Consider the following 18,251-nt stretch of genomic DNA (forward strand, 5'->3'; position numbering starts at 1 on the left):
GTTTTGGTACATTAGGGTGTGATAGCTATAAAATGCTTCCAGGAAGCAACAGTGCAAGACAGCACAGCATCTCACAGGGAGGCACTGAGGAGTCCAAAGGCTATAACTTCCCTCTTGAGCACCCTCTGGAGACTCCAGAGCTGCTTGGGTCCCTATGGTATGGTGCCAGAGAGTGGATTTTAGAAACAGTAGGTATATCTCCTTGTTTATGGAGGATGCTTCCACTTAGTTTTATAGGGATAGATTACATGACCCCAGAAGGTTACTTATAGGGAGGGGAACAATGCAGAACACATTGTCAGCATTAAATCAGTGGATGAATGTGAAGATACAAAGAAACAAGGTTTGTGTGTTGACAAATGCTTCAATTTGATAAGACATAAAACAGCCAGCTTATGTAGAAAGCCAGTGGCATTATCATAGGATGTTTCTCATTTACTGCCTATAAGGAAGTCATGTCATTGCTCTGTAAAAGCTTCCTAAGATAGAACCAGTACTAGAAGAACCATGTCAGTCATGTTGCAAATATCTGAGCAACATTAAGACTTCTTACATTGGGAATAGTCTTCCTATATAACCCCTTCTCTGGTTAAAAGCATTAAAAAATTTTAAGAGGCATATATAATGAAATTGCAGGGATTTATAAATTCAAATCAGTGATGTGGTCTGCAAAAGGTAAGTATAAATTGTTATCTAGGTAAAATCCTCTATTTTGTTTGTATAAGTTCGGATCTTAAATTAAACTGCTGCTAGCAGAATGCTCATTAAAGTGGGTTTAAAATTCCAAATGAAAAGTTATTGATTTCAAAAAGGGCAAACACAACTAAGCCTTTAGAATCATCTGAAGTTATTAAATTATCAACTTAGTTACTGTTTTTTATTTTTTTAGTAATTTGATCGTTTATTAGGTAAACTGCATAAGGTATAACGTTTGAAATGGAACTGAAAGATATCAGCCAATAGTTATTTTCCACAGACATTTAAAAATTAATGGTTTGCTGAAAAATGGTGATGGGTTTTGATCTCCGTTGCCCCCAGATTCCTGGACCTCATAAAAAATACAGCCTACTTTATGTCTATTTGAAGGAAAGATTAGGATGAGGGTCAGATGATAAATTTTTAGCCACAAGTATCTAGCCAAAAGAGCCTGACTTTGCCCTATCACATTTCCCATGTATATTTATGGACTGTACCATTTGGGTATTATAATAAAAATTTTTATCTGTCCCTGGAGGCAAAACTGAGTTATATATTAAATGGCTAGTTTCTTTGTTTTCTGCTTAGGTATGCATGTAATGTGGTAGCATAATATATATTCCACACTTGTTTCATTCCTGCAGAGAGATAATATTTTTGCAGCTGACAGAGTAAAGACATCCTGTGCTTGCAGAATAAGAGAGAACATATTGTCAGGATAAAATACAGATGTTCCCATTGTTTTTTCTACCTCATGGTTGTTTTCAGCAGAGGTTAACTTTCATGGGCATGTTTCCCTGTCCTTGTTTGGGCAGTTGGACACAGAATTTCATAGTAAATTCAGGACTATAAAAGATGGTTTCAAGGAATGTATTTCAAAATGTTTTTAGTGGGGGAAAGTAAGTAAAAAATTTATCCCTCCCAAAAAAGCTCTTTTCATAAAAATGTTGAAATTTAAATAACTTTCATGTTTCTCTGTAAGGAAGGAAGTTGAGTATGTCCAATTTTTCTTTCTTAAAAAATTTATTTTTCTTAAGTGAGAAACAAATACAAAGTTTCTTTCATCACAGTCTAGAAAAAAATAAACGGAATCTTTTGTGACAAAGATGGTATCCTCATTACATCTGATGACTTCCTCTTTTCTATTCTAGAAAGAAATCATCCAAAAAATGTAAAAGAGTTATAAAAAGGTCATTTGTGTATCATCATCAGACACTTTTTACCTATATCAATGAAGCTCAGGAGTTTTAGTTGGAAATGGTAGAGGTGGTAGCAAATGAGGGGGTCGCTAATAAGCCACTGTTCACATTTTGGCTGTTCATGCTGGAAAAACAAATTCTTCCACTGTAAAGATAAGAGAAAAATCACCAGTCAAAACCTAGAGACCAAAAATATGTCTTGAAAATAAAGAGAAGAGTAACTATAAAACATTCTTCTGCTGGGCATGGTGGCTCATGCCTGTAATCCCAGCAGTTTGGGAGGTGGAGGCAGGCGGATCACCTGAGGTTGGAAGTTCAAGACCAGGCTGACTAACGTGGAGAAACCCTGTCTCTACAAAAAATACAAAATTAGCTGGGCATGGTGGTGCATGCCTGTAATCCCAGCTACTCAGGAGGCTGAGGCAGGAGAATAGCTTGAACCCAGGAGGCGGAGGTTGCAGTGAGCCAAGACTGCGCCATTGCACTCCAGGATGGGCAACAAGAGAGAAATTCTGTCAAAAAAAAAATTATTCCAGAATGTAGGGTATAAATTTCAAGAACTGGCAATTTAGAAGACAGCCAAGAGGCAGGAAAGATGAAAGCAAAAGAAATAGTATTATTGGGCTATTGTGCCACTGCACTCCAGCCTCCAGCCCAGGTGACAGTGCAAGACTCCAAAAAAAAAAAAAAAAAAAAAAAGAGAAAAGAAATAGTATCGTTTTCACAGGAGTTCCAGAAGGAGAAAACTGTATGGATGAATGAAAGCAATAGCCAAAGAAATAGAAGAAGGCATTTTTTCCAAGTTGAAGAATTCAGTCTTCACATAGAGAAAGCTTACCGGAGACTGGGCAGGCATAATGAAAAAAAGCCATATTCAGGTGGTTCACCATATTCTGGATAAAGAACAAATGCTAGAAGCAGCCAACTAGGAAAAAATGTCACCCCCCACCCCACAAGTTTAAATGACATTGGACTTCTTATTTGCAACACTAACACTAGAAAACCTGAGAGAAAATGTGTGACTTCTGAAGAAAAGAAATTATGTTCCAATAATTATATACTAAACCAAGCTATTATCAAAACGCAAGGCAAATCAAAGCCTGGTTCAGATTTGCAAGAATTCAGAAATTGTATGACTCATGTATGCTTTTTCTTAAAAAAAAAAAAAAAAGTATACCTTTAAGAAAAAGCTAATCAAAACAAAGAATTTTAGAAATGTAAAGACATGTTTAAAAAATAGCAGTGAGCTGCTCAAGGAAATAGGAGAGGACACAAACAAATGGAAAAACATTCCATGCTCATGGATAGGAAGAATCAATATTGTGAAAATGGCCATGCTGCCCAAAGTAATGTATAGATTCAATGCTGTCCCCATCAAGCTACTATTGACTTTCTTCGCAGAATTAGAAAAAACTATTTTAAATTTCATATGGAAGCAAAAAAGAGCATGTATAGCCAAGACAATCCTAAGCAAAAAGAACAAAGCTGGAGGCATCACGCTACCTGTCTTCAAACTATACTACAAAGCTGTAGTAACCAAAACAGCATGCTACTGGTACCAAAACAGATATATAGACCAATGGAACAGAACAGAGGCCTCAGAAATAATGCCACACATCTACAACCAACTGATCTTTGACAAACCTGACAAAAACAAGGAATGGGGAAAGGACTCCCTATTTAATAAATGGTGTTGGGAAAACTAGCTAGCCATATGCAGAAAACTGAAACTAGACCCCTTCCCTACACCTTATACAAAAATGAACTCAAGATGGATTAAAGACTTAAACATAAGAACCCAAACCATAAAAACCATAGAAGAAAACTTAGGCAATACCATTCAGGACATAGGCGTGGGCAAAGACTTCATGACTAAAACACAAAAAGCAATGGCAACAAAAGCCAAAATTAACAAATAGGATCTAATTAAACTAAAGAGCTTCTGCACAGCAAAAGAAACTATCATCAGAGTGAATAGGCAACCTAGAGAATGGGAGAAAATTTTTGCAATCTATCCATCTGACAAAGGGCTAATATCCAGAATCTATAGGGAACTTAAATTTACAAGAAAAAAAACAAACAACCCCATCAAAAAGTGGGTGAAGGATATGAACAGACACTTCTCAAAAGAAGACATTTATGCAGCCAACAAACATATGAAAAAAGCTCATCATCACTGGCCATCAGAGAAATGCAAATCAAAACCACAATGAGATATCATCTCACGCCAGTTAGAATGGTGATCATTAAAAAGTCAGGAAACAACAGATGCTGGAGAGGACGTGGAGTAATAGGAATGCTTTTACACTGTTGGTGGGAGTCTAAATTAGTTCAACCATTGTGGAAGACAATGTGGCGATTCCTCAAGGATCTAGAACCAGAAATACCATTTGACTCAGCAATCCCATTACTGGGTATATACTCAAAGGATTATAAATCATTCTGCTATAAAGACATATGCACATGTGCACATGTATGTTTATTGTAGCACTGTTCACAATAGCAAAGACTTGGAACCAACCCAAATGCCCATCAATGATAGACTGGATAAAGAAAATGTGGCACATATACAACATGGAATACTATGAAGCTGTAAGAAGAATGAGTTCATGTTCTTTGCCAGAACATGGATGAAGTTGGAAACCACCATTCTCAGCAAACTAACACAGAAACAGAAAACCAAACACCACATGTTCTCACTCATAAGTGGGAGTTGAACAATGAGAATATATGGGTACAGGGAGGGGAACATCACACACCAGGGCCTGTTGGGGGGTGGGGAGCAAGGGGAGGGATAGCATTAGGAGAAATACCTAATGTAGATGACGGGTTGATGGGTGGAGCAAACTACCATGGCACATGTATACCTATGTAACAAACCTGCACATTCTGCATGTGTATCCTAGAACTTAAAGTATAATTAAAAAAAAAAAGCAGTGAGCAATAAAAACGTAAATTTAAGTCTAAAGAAAGTGTAATGTGGTTGTGAAACTAAGTGAAATTTACAACAATAAATTTTGAAAAGATATACATATATAAAATTTAGATTTAAAACATATTTTATATTTATATATATTTATAAATTATATTTATATATTTATATATTTATATATAATTCATAATATTTATAAATATTTAAAATAATAGATAATATATACTATTGCATATAATTTATAAATGTTTAAAATAATATATACTATATAATAGTATACATTATATAATAATGTATGATTATATTATATATAATATGTAATAATATATGTATAAAAATATTATATATATATATGTATATACCATACATACATAAATGAATGACCTGAAGTTCCCTAGAGGTGTGAGATGAAGAGAGAGGTAGGGAAAGAGGAAGTAAAGCATGATAGTTTTCAGCTTGAAAAAGAAGGGTCTATATATGTTTCTGGGTTCTTAACATTGATGGAGAATAAATTAAAACATGTTTTACAAAATTTTAGACAAAACAAATTTTAAATGAGACCATTTAAATAAGCCTGAAGGATCAAGAGAATGAGCCAGTTGTGTAGTTGCTGGCCAGAACAAAATATTATACTTTTAAAAGGGAGGCAATATAATCCAAACTGTGTATAATAGATCATCTGCAACATTTTATGTGCAATAGAAAATTACTATAGAGGCAAAGAACCAGGAAAATATGACCCATAGCAAAGATTTAAAAAAATAAAATAGAAAGAGATCCTGAGATGACTCAGATTTTGGAGTTAGAACAGTTTTTAAAACACTGTTTATACACGTGTTCAAAGATTTGAATGAAAACATGAATGTAATGAATGAACAGGTAGGAAATCTCAAAAGAGAAAAGCAAGGTATAAAAAATACCTAACTAAAAATACTAGAAGTAATAATTTCCCTCAGTGGCTCAAGACGAGATTGGATAATGCAGAATAAAAGATCAGAGAATTGGAAAACACAATGATGGAAGATAACAAAATGGAAAAACAAAGAGAAAATGTATTTTAAAACATGGATAGAGCCTTGGAATCTTGTGGGATAATATCAGTTGTCCCATATGTAGGGAAGTCTCAGAAGAAAAGGAAAAGGAGAATGAATCAGAACTATTCCAAGAAATAATAACCAAAAGTGAACTTGGTGAAAAAAAATTAATCTGCAGATCTAAAAACACCAAAGCAGTATGTCTTTTAAAGTATTCGTGAAGATTGAAAAGTAAAAAAAAAAAAAAAAAATTTAAATTAATGTAAACTGAAACTATTTGTCCACAATAGCCATGGTACTAAAAGAAATGCTAAAGAAAGTTCATCAAGCTGAAGATGAAACTTAGAACTATAGGAAGGAATGAAGATCATTGGACATGGTAAACGTGGGCAAATATAAATAAATTTTATTTTCTCACCTTTAAATTTCTTTAAAACATAATTGACTGGTTCAAGCAAAAATAATAACAATGTGTTGTGGCTTGGGTACTGTGTTGTGGCATTTCTAATATATGTAATAGTAAAAATGACAATAGCATTACAAATTGGGTGGGGTAAATGGGATTCTACTGTTGGAAGATTCTTATATTCTATGTGAAATGTTACAGTATTAATTAGAAGTAGACTGTGATAAGTTAAAAATATATACTACAATCCCTAGAGCAATCACTAATACATACACACACACAGAGAGAGAGAGAGAGAGAGAAGAAGAAGAAAAAGGTGGAGGAGGAGGAGGAGGAGAGAGAAATACTCAATAGAGATAGAGGCGATAAAATAGAGTACTAAATCATATTTCATCGATTTAAGAAGGTAGAAAAGGACAAATAAAAGAAACAAACATACAAACATGAGATGGAACAAATAGAATATGAACTGCAAGATGGTAAAATTAAAGTCAACCATTTAATTACATTGAATGTAAATGTACTAAATATTACAATTATGAGGCAGAGATTATTAGACTGGATATAAAAACAGGAGCCAACTAAAAGCTGTCTGTAAGAAAGTCTCTTTAAATAAAACCACATAGCTAGTTTGAAAGGAAAGACATAAAAAATTGTGGCTCATTCTGTTTTGTGCTGTGGAATCCCTGAGAGTGGGTAATTTATAAAGAATAAAAATTTATTTATTGCAGTTCTGGAGGCTGAGAAGTCCAAGGTCAGGGCAGCAGTAGGTTTAGTGTCTGGGAGGCTTTGGTCTCCACCTCCAAGATGGCATCTTGAATACTGCATCCAACAGAGGAAGCAACACTGTTGTTCACATGACAGAAGAGTGAAAGGAGGAATGCAAATTTACCTGTTTATGGCAAACCCACTCCTGTGATAACAGCGTTGATTCATTTTTGAGGGAGGAGCCCTCATGGCCTGATTACCACTTAATGGTCTTACCTGTTAACACTATTAAAGTGGTAATTAAGTTTCCAACACAAGCTTTTTGGGGGCCCATTTAAACGATAGCAAATATATACCATACAAATAGTAACCATGAATAAAACTTTTGTGGCTATGTTAATATCAGGCAAAATAGACTTCAAGATGAGGATTATTACCATAGATTAAAAAAACTTTCATAACAGAAAAAGGATCAGTTTGTCAAGAAGACACAGTAATCTTAAACGTGTATTTACCTAATAACTATGTTTAACATCATTTCTGGCACATAGGAAGAATACATTAAATGTAGCTATTATTAATACAAGGATGACTCAACACAAGGAAATCCATTAATATAATTTACTATATAAATAGATAAAAAAATTTATGACATTTCAATATGGGCAAAAATGTATTTGCTAAAATTCAATAATCATTTGTGATTAAAAACAAGTAAACAATAAGTGTTGGTAAGCTAGCAATAGAAGGAAACTTCATTGAACTAATAAAGATTAGCATAAAACCAGAACAAACACCATGTGTGATGTAAATCATCAGAAACATTCCTACTAAATTTAGAGACAAGATAAACTTGCTCCCAGCACGGTTGTCATTTAACCTTGTAATAGAGGGCCTAACTCTAACCAATGCAAATATACAGACCAAAAGAGAATAACATGACACATAAATATTATAAAGAAAAGACACAGATATAATTATTTGGAAACTAAAGATTGCCATGCAAATCCAAGAAATTATATGAAAAAATTATTAGAATCAGTAAAATTCAGTATGACAGTCACAAAATTAACATAGAAAAAAATCAATGCTTTTCTATATATTATCAGTAATATGCTAAAGAATGAAACAGAGAAAAAACCTATTTATAATAATAATAATAAAACCCTAACAATTGTAAGATTCATATGTTGAAAACTGTAAAATATAGAAAAAAATCCAATAATGCAGATATGCAGATCTTTCCTAAACAGAAGACAATTTTTTTTGAGATATCAGTCCTCCTCAAGTTAATTTAGAAATGTAATGCAATCCTAATCATTATTTATGAAACTTACATGCTATTCTATTGGTCAAATGGTAGACAAAATAGCAAGTGACCTGGAAAACTCCTAGAACAAAAAATGAGGGAAACTTGTCTTTCAAAAATCAAAACAAATTTGAAAATATTAAAGTATAGAGTTTGCACAGGTATAGGCAGAGATACTGGCTAATAAGATTGGATGGAATCTAGGAGGAGCAGTATGCACATCAGGGTTTAGTATAGTAAAGAGCACTGGATCTCAAGCTAGGCTACACAGTAGCTGTGTGTTCTTGGAGAAGTTACTTAAACTATCTGTGCCTTGGTTTCCTTATGTGTAAAAGAGGGATCATTATACTACCTACATCTTATGGTTGTTGTGAAGATTAAATACATTAATATACAGAAAGCACTTAGAAGAGTGCCTGAAATATGGTCAGAACTATGTAAGTGCTTGCTGCCATTAATAATAAAAATGGCAAACAATTAAGTAGGAAAATGAATTACTTTACAAATTAGGGTGAAACTTGGTTATCCATTTTCAAAGCAATACAGTTAGGGGTGATTTGTTATCCATTTTGAAAGAAATACATTCAGACATATGCCTTAAACCATACCCAAAAAGCTAAACATAAAAGTACTAGATATAGCTGCAGAAAAAATCTAAGCTTGGGGTAAAGAAAGCCTATCGAAGTAAGATATAAAACATTAAAACCATAAAGGAAAATAATCAAATATTAAAATACAATAAAATTTAAAAGGAAATTTTGTATGCAAAAGACATAGTAACATAATAGACAAGCTTCAGCCTGGAAATATATTTGCAAATATATTTTGCAAATATATATATATTATATTAGCAAAGGATTAATATCAATAAGCATCAGTAGGAAAATAACAATCCCTCCAATAGAAAAATGAATGATAGATATTAAAAAGCAATTTATAGAAAAAGAAATACAAATGTTCAATAAACCCTACAAAATATTCAACCTCATTGGTAATCAGATAAATGTAAATTAATGTGATACATTTTAATCAATTTTCACTAATCAGATTAACAAAATTATAGAAGCTTTATAATACCCAGGGTTAGTAAGGATATGATAGATTAACACAATGATACCTTATTGGTAGGAGGATAAGATGACAAAATCTTTTTGGCGAAAATTTTTTTACTATCTATTAAGATTAAAACTGCCTTTTTTTTTTTACTTAGTTATTCCACATTTATGATCTTATTCTGAAGAATATTTTGCATATAGTGGGCCTAAAGTCTATTTACAAGGATGATCATGGCAGGTTTGTTCATGATAGTGAAAAGAGGGAAACATCCAAATACTCATTAGTAGAAGAGTAGTTAAAGAGTGTATGGTAAAGCCATAATGTTGAATACTATGCAGCTATTAAAAAGGATGAAGTACATATAGTTTCATATCATTTATAATATATATGTGAAAAGCTTTTCAAGGAATAAGTGAAAGAGTAGTTTCAGAATAGTTCTATTTATTCTTTACACATGTATTAATGCACATATACTTGCATGTTCTGTTTACATGTAAATATGTGAGGGCATAGGAAAAATAATGAAAATAAAAGTACTAAATTGTTAATTGTGGTTAACTCTGGGGATGAGTGGGATAGAGTGAGAGAGATAGACTGCATTTTTAGTCTTTTCAATTAGGTATAGTTTTAACTTTCTATGATGAAAGTCCACTTATACACATCTTGTATAATAAAGGACAATGAAACATAATAGAAGAATAGCTATTGAAGAACTCAAAGAAAGACCAGGAGGCAGGTTGTTTTCTTGACAAATGCTCTTAATATCTAATTCCTACGACTTTAGCACTGTTTTAGAGCAAAGACATGAATGTTTTTTTTGAGACAGAGTCATGAATTTTAATTCATTTAATATAGCTAGCATAATCCTGAAACCAAATTTGACAAAGATAACATAGGGATAACACAACACTACAATTCATACTCATAAACACGGATACAAACATTTAAAATAAAGTGCTGAAAAATCCAGTTAATAATGAAGTGCAGTTTCTTCTAAAAATGCAAAAGTGATTTAACACTTTGACAAATATTAATGCTCTTCATAGGTTAAAAGAGACAAAGCATGTGATTGTCTAGAGGTGACTTTTCCACCTATTGATCTATTTGTTTAAAAAAAATTTATTGAGCCAGGGATCATTCTAAATTCTGGTATAAAAGCAAATACAAATATGATAAAGTATGAAGGAGTGTTTAGATAGGGGAAGTCCTAGATATGAAAGAAATAGATAATCAAGCTTCTATCTGATAGCAATAGGAAATAATATTCATGTTAGGGAAAACCAGGAGTATTCCTATTCAAGTTGGAAGCAATACAATCAATTATTATGATTATTAAAGCTGTATTTAATAAGTACTAACCAATGCAATAGGCTATATAAAAGAAATGTCATATATATTGGAAAAGAAAATTATAATACACAATTTTAGTTATTTGTACATTTATATGATTCTCTACCTAGAAAACTGAAGATAATGAGTTGAAAAAGTATTAGGAGATAGAGATAGGCATTTGGTAAGGTGTCAAGTTACAAGAAAAATACAGAGCTTTCCTGCACACTAGAAACAGCCAGTTATCATATGTATATAATGGAAAAGGATGTCATTATAATAGCAAAAATGATATAGCAGGCCCAGGCAAAAATAACAGAAAATTCACAGGACTTATAACAAGAAAATGATAAACTTTTTTTGAGAATTGAAAAGAAGTCTCAACCATGTTTCTAGAGGAAAATATTCAGAATTAGAAAAATGTCAGTTCTCCTTAAATTATCTTTCTTTAAAATCAATGCAATTCTAATAAAAAACAATAATGTAATTTGAGAATTGAAACATAGTTCTTATTTAAATTTTAATCTTTATTTTTGTCAAAGTCATACATATTCACTTTAAATATGCTGAGTTCTGCTAGCTTATAACAGCAATCTACAGCTTTGCACTTTCTAGCTTCTGATTCCCATTTCCAAAGTAAAAAATTTCCAACAGTTTAAGCAGTTTTTACTGGTATTTACATCCATATTTTCAAATAAGCAGATTTTTCTGCTACTTAAGTTTTGTTTTTCTTTTTCAGTTTTGAATATTATCTATTGACTTCCTACTATTGAAGATAAGATTTAGTTTTCTTAACCGCTCCTCAAACCCCAACCAGTCTCCCTCCCCCAACTCAAATACACCCTGCACAAATGCACAATCATTTAATCTTCTTTGGTTCTATTCATATACAGTGTTAAAATTATAATGTCTATATAAATATCATTCACAGGTGAGTCTCACAATGTTCTACAATTTCATTTTATAATGGAAATGAAGCACTGTTTCTTCTAAAAAAATGCAAAAGTAATTTTTTTATGACAAATATTAATACTTTTCATAGGTTAAAAGAGATAAAGCTTTTCCAGAAAAGCTAATAATTATTTCATTTTTTTAAAAGTTGCATTGTGACTGGGTGCAGTGGCTCACACCTGTAATCCTAGCACTTTGGGAGGTTGATGTGGGCGATCACCTGAGGTCAGGAGTTCAAGACCAGCCTGGCAAACATGGCGAAACCTCGTCTCTACTAAAAATACAAAAATTAGCCGGGTGTGTTGGTACATGCCTGTAATCCAAGCTACTTGGGAGGCTGAGGCAGGTGAATTGCTCAAACCCAGGAGGCGGAGGTTGCAGTGAGACAAGATCACGCCACTGTACTCCAGCCTGGGTGACAAAGTGAGACTCCATCTCGAAAAAAAAAAGTTGCTTTGTTACTGATATTGATATCGTAATCACCTGACAGGTTCTTTTTGCCCCCTGCACAGATAAAATCAACTCACTGAGACAGTGGTATTGCAGTAGAGAAAGAGTTTAATTAATGTAGAACTAGTCAAGCACAAGATGGGAATTTATTACTCAGATCAGCCTCATTGAGAACTCAGAGGCTATGGTTTGTATGGATAATTTGGTAGGCAGGGGGCCAGGGAATGAGTGCTGTTGATTGGTTGGGGATGAAATAACAGGAATGTGGAAGACAGTCCTTGTGCACTGAGTCAGCCTCTGGGTGGGGGCTGCAGGACTGGGTGAATCATGAGTCACAGGTCCAGGTGGAGTCAGTTGGTTGCCAGATTGCAAAAGTCTGAAAATCATCTCAAAAGACCAATCTTAGGTTTTACAACAGTGGTGTTATCTATAGGGGCAATTGAGGAAGTCACAAATCTTGTGACCGCTGGCCATGTGACAACTGAGCAGCAAGGGATTATAGAAAAGCAAGATAGGGAACAATGACTGGTTATCATTTAACTACGCCTACATTTTAGCAAAATTCCCCTTCTTATAATCCTAATCTCATAGCCTTTCGATAGTCTTACAAAGGCAATTTCAGTCCCCAGACAAGGAGGGGGGCAGTTTTAGGGAAGGACTATTATCATCCTTGCTTGGCCTACACCCACGAATGAGTGAGGACAGCCAGCCTATGAAGCTAGAAGCAAGATGGATTTAGCCATGCTACATTTATCTCACTGTCATAAACTTTGCAAAGGTGGTTTCAATACAATGGATAGAGCTAAAGGGGAGGAGACAGTAAGAATGAAAATAAGAACCTCTTAATACATTCAAGCACTTAAGGAAAATCTAAGAACTCCAGTTCTTGAAAATATGGATTTTGAATCCATCCTTCCACTCCACAATGGATTCGTCTTTTTCTAGTCTTACTGTCCTGCTGTGTTTCAGGACATTCCATTCATTGTCATCCTGGGAACACAACCTCGTTTTTTGATGTTGGAGCTCCATTTGCTGGATTCTATGTCTTCCTCTTTCATGGTTTACAGCCTTGTCTGTGGGGAGCACTTTATTGAGTAGATTCCAGGGAACTGTGCTACAGAACTGACCTAGCGAGGAAATGCTACTGCCACTGCCCCAACAGGCACGAGAGAAAACTGCTGTTGCTTCTGTGCCCCCTAGCTCAAACCAACCACTGGTATCCTCTGGGAAATCTGTGCTGCCATGACTGCCCTAACCAAAGCCTGGAAGCCTCTGCAGTCATCTGTGCCTGTAAGTTAAAACTGTACCTGGCATTGTGTTTTAAAATTAATCTGTTAGACCCTTTTCTTTAAATACATCTTTACAAGCTGTGTTTTTAAATGTTAAGAAATGTTAATGTTAAAAAAAATTTCCTCCATTCTATTTACACAGATTGGAATAATTTGAGCTTGATCAGGTGATATTCAAATGGATTAATTCTCATTGAGTTGGTGAGCAAAAACAACCTGTGATGACAAAATTAGTTTATAATTTTAAGTTAACATACACAGTTTTTTACAAGTTGTTTGACCAAAGGAGATAGTCCTTGATGTTTCCTGTTAATAATTATCCCTGATGTTTATTATTGATGTTTCCTCAAGGATATCCTTTATCCTTGATATTTTCTTTTAGTAATTTTCCATCCACTGACCACCCCCACAACCCTGCTCCATGGTCATAAATCCCCACTTGTTCTTATTGAAGTCAGAGTTGAGTTTGATCTCTCTCCCTTGCAGTGAGACCCTATTACTATGGTACCTATACCTATTGCTAAGGGCTCCCTTGCTTTGAGTAAAGTCTGCTTTAACAAGTGTCATGAATATATTTTTCTTTAACCATAGTAACTTATATCACATGGTCTAATTGCAAGTTTGTAAGTCAACATTTTATAGAAATATTAAAAATAAACCTTTGTAGGGTAGAAGAGGGCAAGTTTCCCCTTCACCCTCTGAAGACTCACTGAAAATAAACTGATGAAAGGAAGATTAATAGGAGAAAAAGGCATACAAAATTTATTTAATGTGCCCTGGGGAGAAACACAGGACAGTGATTACCCTAAACCAGTGAGGTCCAGTTTTTGGTTATATACTCTTCTTCATAGGGAAGAGAGAGATGGGGAGTAGGGTATAGGAGTAAATGATTTGCAGGGGAAATGAATAAGTCCCAAGAACAATGGCCTTGGGCAAAGTTCCTGTGAGCTCTGGAGGAAGTGGTTGCAAGGTGAGGGGCAGAACTTCATTGTGAGCAAAGGTTGTCTTATGCAGATAGAGTCTCCCAGTTAATCTCTTGGAGCTACTTCTCATAGATGAAAAGTGTGTGAGAATGACTCCCAGTCCCTTCTCTGTGGAAATTGACTCTTCTCCAGTGGTTAATCTTTCCTAGCTATTTGATGAGATTCCTAGGGCAGAGTCTTAAGACAATTGCATTTCTTTTGATTAAAAAAAAAAAAAGCTTTCTTAGTCAAATAAGGAAATTCCAGAGAGAATCCCTCCTGGTTCTTTGGGAAAGAAAGAGAATATCAGAGACAGGGCTTTGGGGGAAGGTCAGAGAGACTGGTTCCATGGCTTATTTCTGAGGCTTTTCAATTTTCTTTGATTCAAAGAACTCAGCATGACAAGTGCCATATTTTGTGGTACTGCTTCTTGTGCCTCAACAGGGCAAATAAAAAGGATTATCTTTGTAAACCAAAAAGTATCTGAGAAAAGTCTCAATCAATTTAGACGTTTATTATGCCAAGTTTAGGGACATGCCCGTGACAGTCTCAGGGGTTCCTGAGTGCCATATTAGGGGTATCATTTTCTGTACTCCCAACACTTTCAAGTATTATAAGAAAGCTTTGTTGTTAGCAAACTGACCTAGGCAGAAACTCAACTTTTTGGAGACCAAAAAAGAATAATTCTAACTTAGATTTCTTAGAAATAGGTATGTACATAATTGCTAAATATTACTTATATATTTGTAAAGTTGTAAGAGCTGTCACAAAGAGTAAACAGACTTATTTTTTCACATTTATTAAAAATTAAGATTTGTTTCTACTATTTGAATTACATTTGCTATCAAGTGCTCAACTAAAGAATATCTTTAACATAGTGATGAAACTATTTTCTGCAAGTCCATGGGTTTAAATTGTTTAAATAGTTGGGTGACAATATGAATCAGATGGAGACCCATCAATCTGATACTTAGCTTTAATTTCCAATTGTGCTCAGTATTCTTGCTTGCATAGCAAATTCTCTTCCTGCTGGAATAAAAGCATGAAAAAATTTTCCTAATCTCAGAATTGAGACCAAGTGACTTTTACGTTAGCATTAGTCATTCTCTCTTTGGGGTAATCTATGACAACACTGAGAAAATGAGATTGGTTTTAAGAGTTTGGAATACAAATGAGGATGAAGAAAATAAAGAAATAAGGAATTATGTAATGGTGGTAGTGGCTTCAAGCACTGTACCTTAAATTCTACAAAATTAATTATAGAACAGAGTTATAAGTACTTTCATGTTCCAAGTTAGAGCAATTTTGAGTTGAATATCATCCATTAGTAATTATTTGATTTTTTTTGCTTCAAATTTGGAACAATATTACTTTGAAAGATACACAAGGAAAAAATAGGATTGGAGGACAAAATTTATAGACATTTCTCTGAGTTTCCCTTACCTAGTGCTAAGGTTTGTTTGTTCCCTCCAAAACTTATGTCAAAATTTAATTGCCATTGTGATGGTACTGAAGGTGGGGCCTCTAATCGGTATTTAGGTTATGAGTGTTCCACCCTAATGAATGGACTAATGCTGTAATTGCAGTAGTGGATTTGCTCTCTCTTGCTCTCTCCTGTCCTCTTTTTGTCCTTCTGCCATGTGATGCATTTCATCATGTGTGATGTAACAAGAAGGCAGCTTGCAGTTTACAGGTCCTTGATCTTGAACTTCCCAGCCTCCAGAACTTTGAGAAATAAATTTCTGTTCGCTATAAACTACCCAGTCTATGGTATTCTCTTATAGTAACACAAAATAGACTGAGATACCTAGCTATATATCCATCTTTTGAGCAAGGCAACTATGGTGGTGAGGGTCATTGGAGAATGGCTGAGGGGGCCACAGTTATATAGTAAGACGTCTGATCTTAGCTGTGTCCAAGAGCCGATTACAATATAATTTGCATTTATGAGATGATCTGAGCTTGAAATCTGAACAATTCCAGATGAGAATAGGCAGCAGAGGAGGATACAATGAGGCTGATTGTGACCCTCCATGATGCAGGATTGGTAAACACAGCATGGGAGAGGGGATGCTCAAGATTATCAAAATAATCATCTGCCACTCCCAGGCCAAAGACCTAGTTCTGTATAATTAGGATGTACACTTCCAGGGCTATGATCTTCTCAGTTTATAACTTTTTATTTTTCCATGATCTAACAATCTCTGTTTTGAGCTTCCATTCTATTTGGTGGTAGAAAATTAACAGAGTCCATTCTTCATTCTTCCAAGATCTGAGGGATGGTGGGTCCTTGAGTTGCACTGAAATGTCAAAGGGGGAGAGTGTGGTTTCGGGACATCATCTGTCCTGTGTGGAATTTGCTGTGACCTAGAAATTATCTGGTTCCTGGTTGTCATTATCCTGCTGTTGTGATATCCAACATAATGTCCACATTCCTACAATGTTTCTGGTTTTGTGTGGCTTATACTGCTGTATCCCCTAATCATGGCTGCAAGACCCCTCCAAGTCTATCAGCCCCCTCTCAGCTAAATTGCTCAGCTTTTAGGGGTAACTTTTGGATGATGTCTTGTGCCACTCTGGAGCCGTGGGAAACTGGGGAGTTGTCTCAAGCCCTCTCTGCCTAGAGAGACTGCCGTGTCATGGTATTTCAGGGTGTCAGTTAACATGTTTCCAGCTGTGAATAACAAGAAACTTATCTTAAATTACCTAAGTGAAACTACCTTATACTGCATAAGAATTCAAGAGATGGCTGGGTACGGTGGCTCATGCCTGTAATCCCAGCACTTTGGGAGGCCAAGGTGGGCAGATCACCTGAGGTCAGGAGTTTGAGACCAGCCTGGCCAACATGGTGAAACCCTGTCTCTACTAAAAATACAAAAATTAGGCAGGCATGGTGGCGTGTGCCTATAATCCCATCTACTCAGGAGGCTGAGGCAGGAGAATCACTTGAACCTGGGAGGTAGAGGTTGCAGTGAGCTGAGATCACGCCACTGCACTCCAGCCTGGGCGACAGAGTGAGTCTCCATCTCAAAAATAAATAAATAAATAAGTAAATAAATAAATAAATGTAAAAAAAATAAAAAAGAATTCAAGAGGTAAGGTGGGTTTCAGGCTGTGTTGATCCAACAGTTCAGTAATGCAATTAAACACCCAGGTTCTCTGTGTTTCTCTACACTGCCTGTGACCTGTCACCTTTGTTCTTAAGCAGACTCCTGTCTTGGTTGTTTGATAGATGTAAGGAGAAAATAGGGATTTCTCTTTTATATCTAGCTGGTTTCTCATGATTCATACTTAAGAATAAAGAGTGTTCCCAGAAGGTTCTGGTAAACCTCCCTTCATGTCTCATTGTCATAAGTAGGTCACATGCTCATTTCTGAAACAATTCTTAGAAAGATAAATGGAATTACTCTTAGACCAAAATCAGGCTGAACCCTGAAGCTGAGGTAACTCTGTCACTCATTGTCTCCTGCTGTACTTGGCTACATGGTGAAGAGATGGGTATCTGGACAAAATTTAAAAATGTATTAGGAAGAGAACAAGGAAGATGGATATTCTCTGAGTAATACTACGAATCAGAATTTAGTTAGGAAAACAAACGACTCTAGGCATTTCAAGCACAGTGGATTTTAACAAAGGGAGTTAAGTGACAAAATTATTGGAAGGGATAAAAGAGACAAAAGGAAGGGGGATAATATGATGTTAGTCAGTGCTCAGGAACTTTAGGAAGATGCTACTGCTGCTACAGGAAACCACAACTGCGCAATCCCTCATTCCTCTGAAACTATTCTCGTTTGTTCCTGTAGTTGCTACAGTAGTAGGAACAGGAACTGTAGTGCAGTTCAGTACAGTACAGGAACTGTAGTGCTGTTCCTATGGGGCACTCTGCTCCAAAGCCAAAGCCAGGAGAAGATGTGCCTCTGCCTTCCTTCT

The 18,251-nt window shown here is 35.1% G+C and overlaps 1 protein-coding gene and 1 long non-coding RNA gene across 2 annotated transcripts in view; one reads left to right on the top strand and one right to left on the bottom strand.

The window, feature by feature from the left end:
- LOC129492704 (uncharacterized) overlaps positions 1 to 18,251 on the bottom strand; it is a 55,844-nt gene that overhangs the window by 7,585 nt on the left and 30,008 nt on the right. The gene's annotated exons all lie outside the window — the stretch shown is intronic.
- LOC134731858 (uncharacterized) overlaps positions 1 to 18,251 on the top strand; it is a 37,818-nt gene that overhangs the window by 381 nt on the left and 19,186 nt on the right. The gene's annotated exons all lie outside the window — the stretch shown is intronic.

This window comes from Symphalangus syndactylus, chromosome 11 (genome assembly GCF_028878055.3).
Source record: "Symphalangus syndactylus isolate Jambi chromosome 11, NHGRI_mSymSyn1-v2.1_pri, whole genome shotgun sequence".
Taxonomy (NCBI): Eukaryota; Metazoa; Chordata; class Mammalia; order Primates; family Hylobatidae; genus Symphalangus; species Symphalangus syndactylus.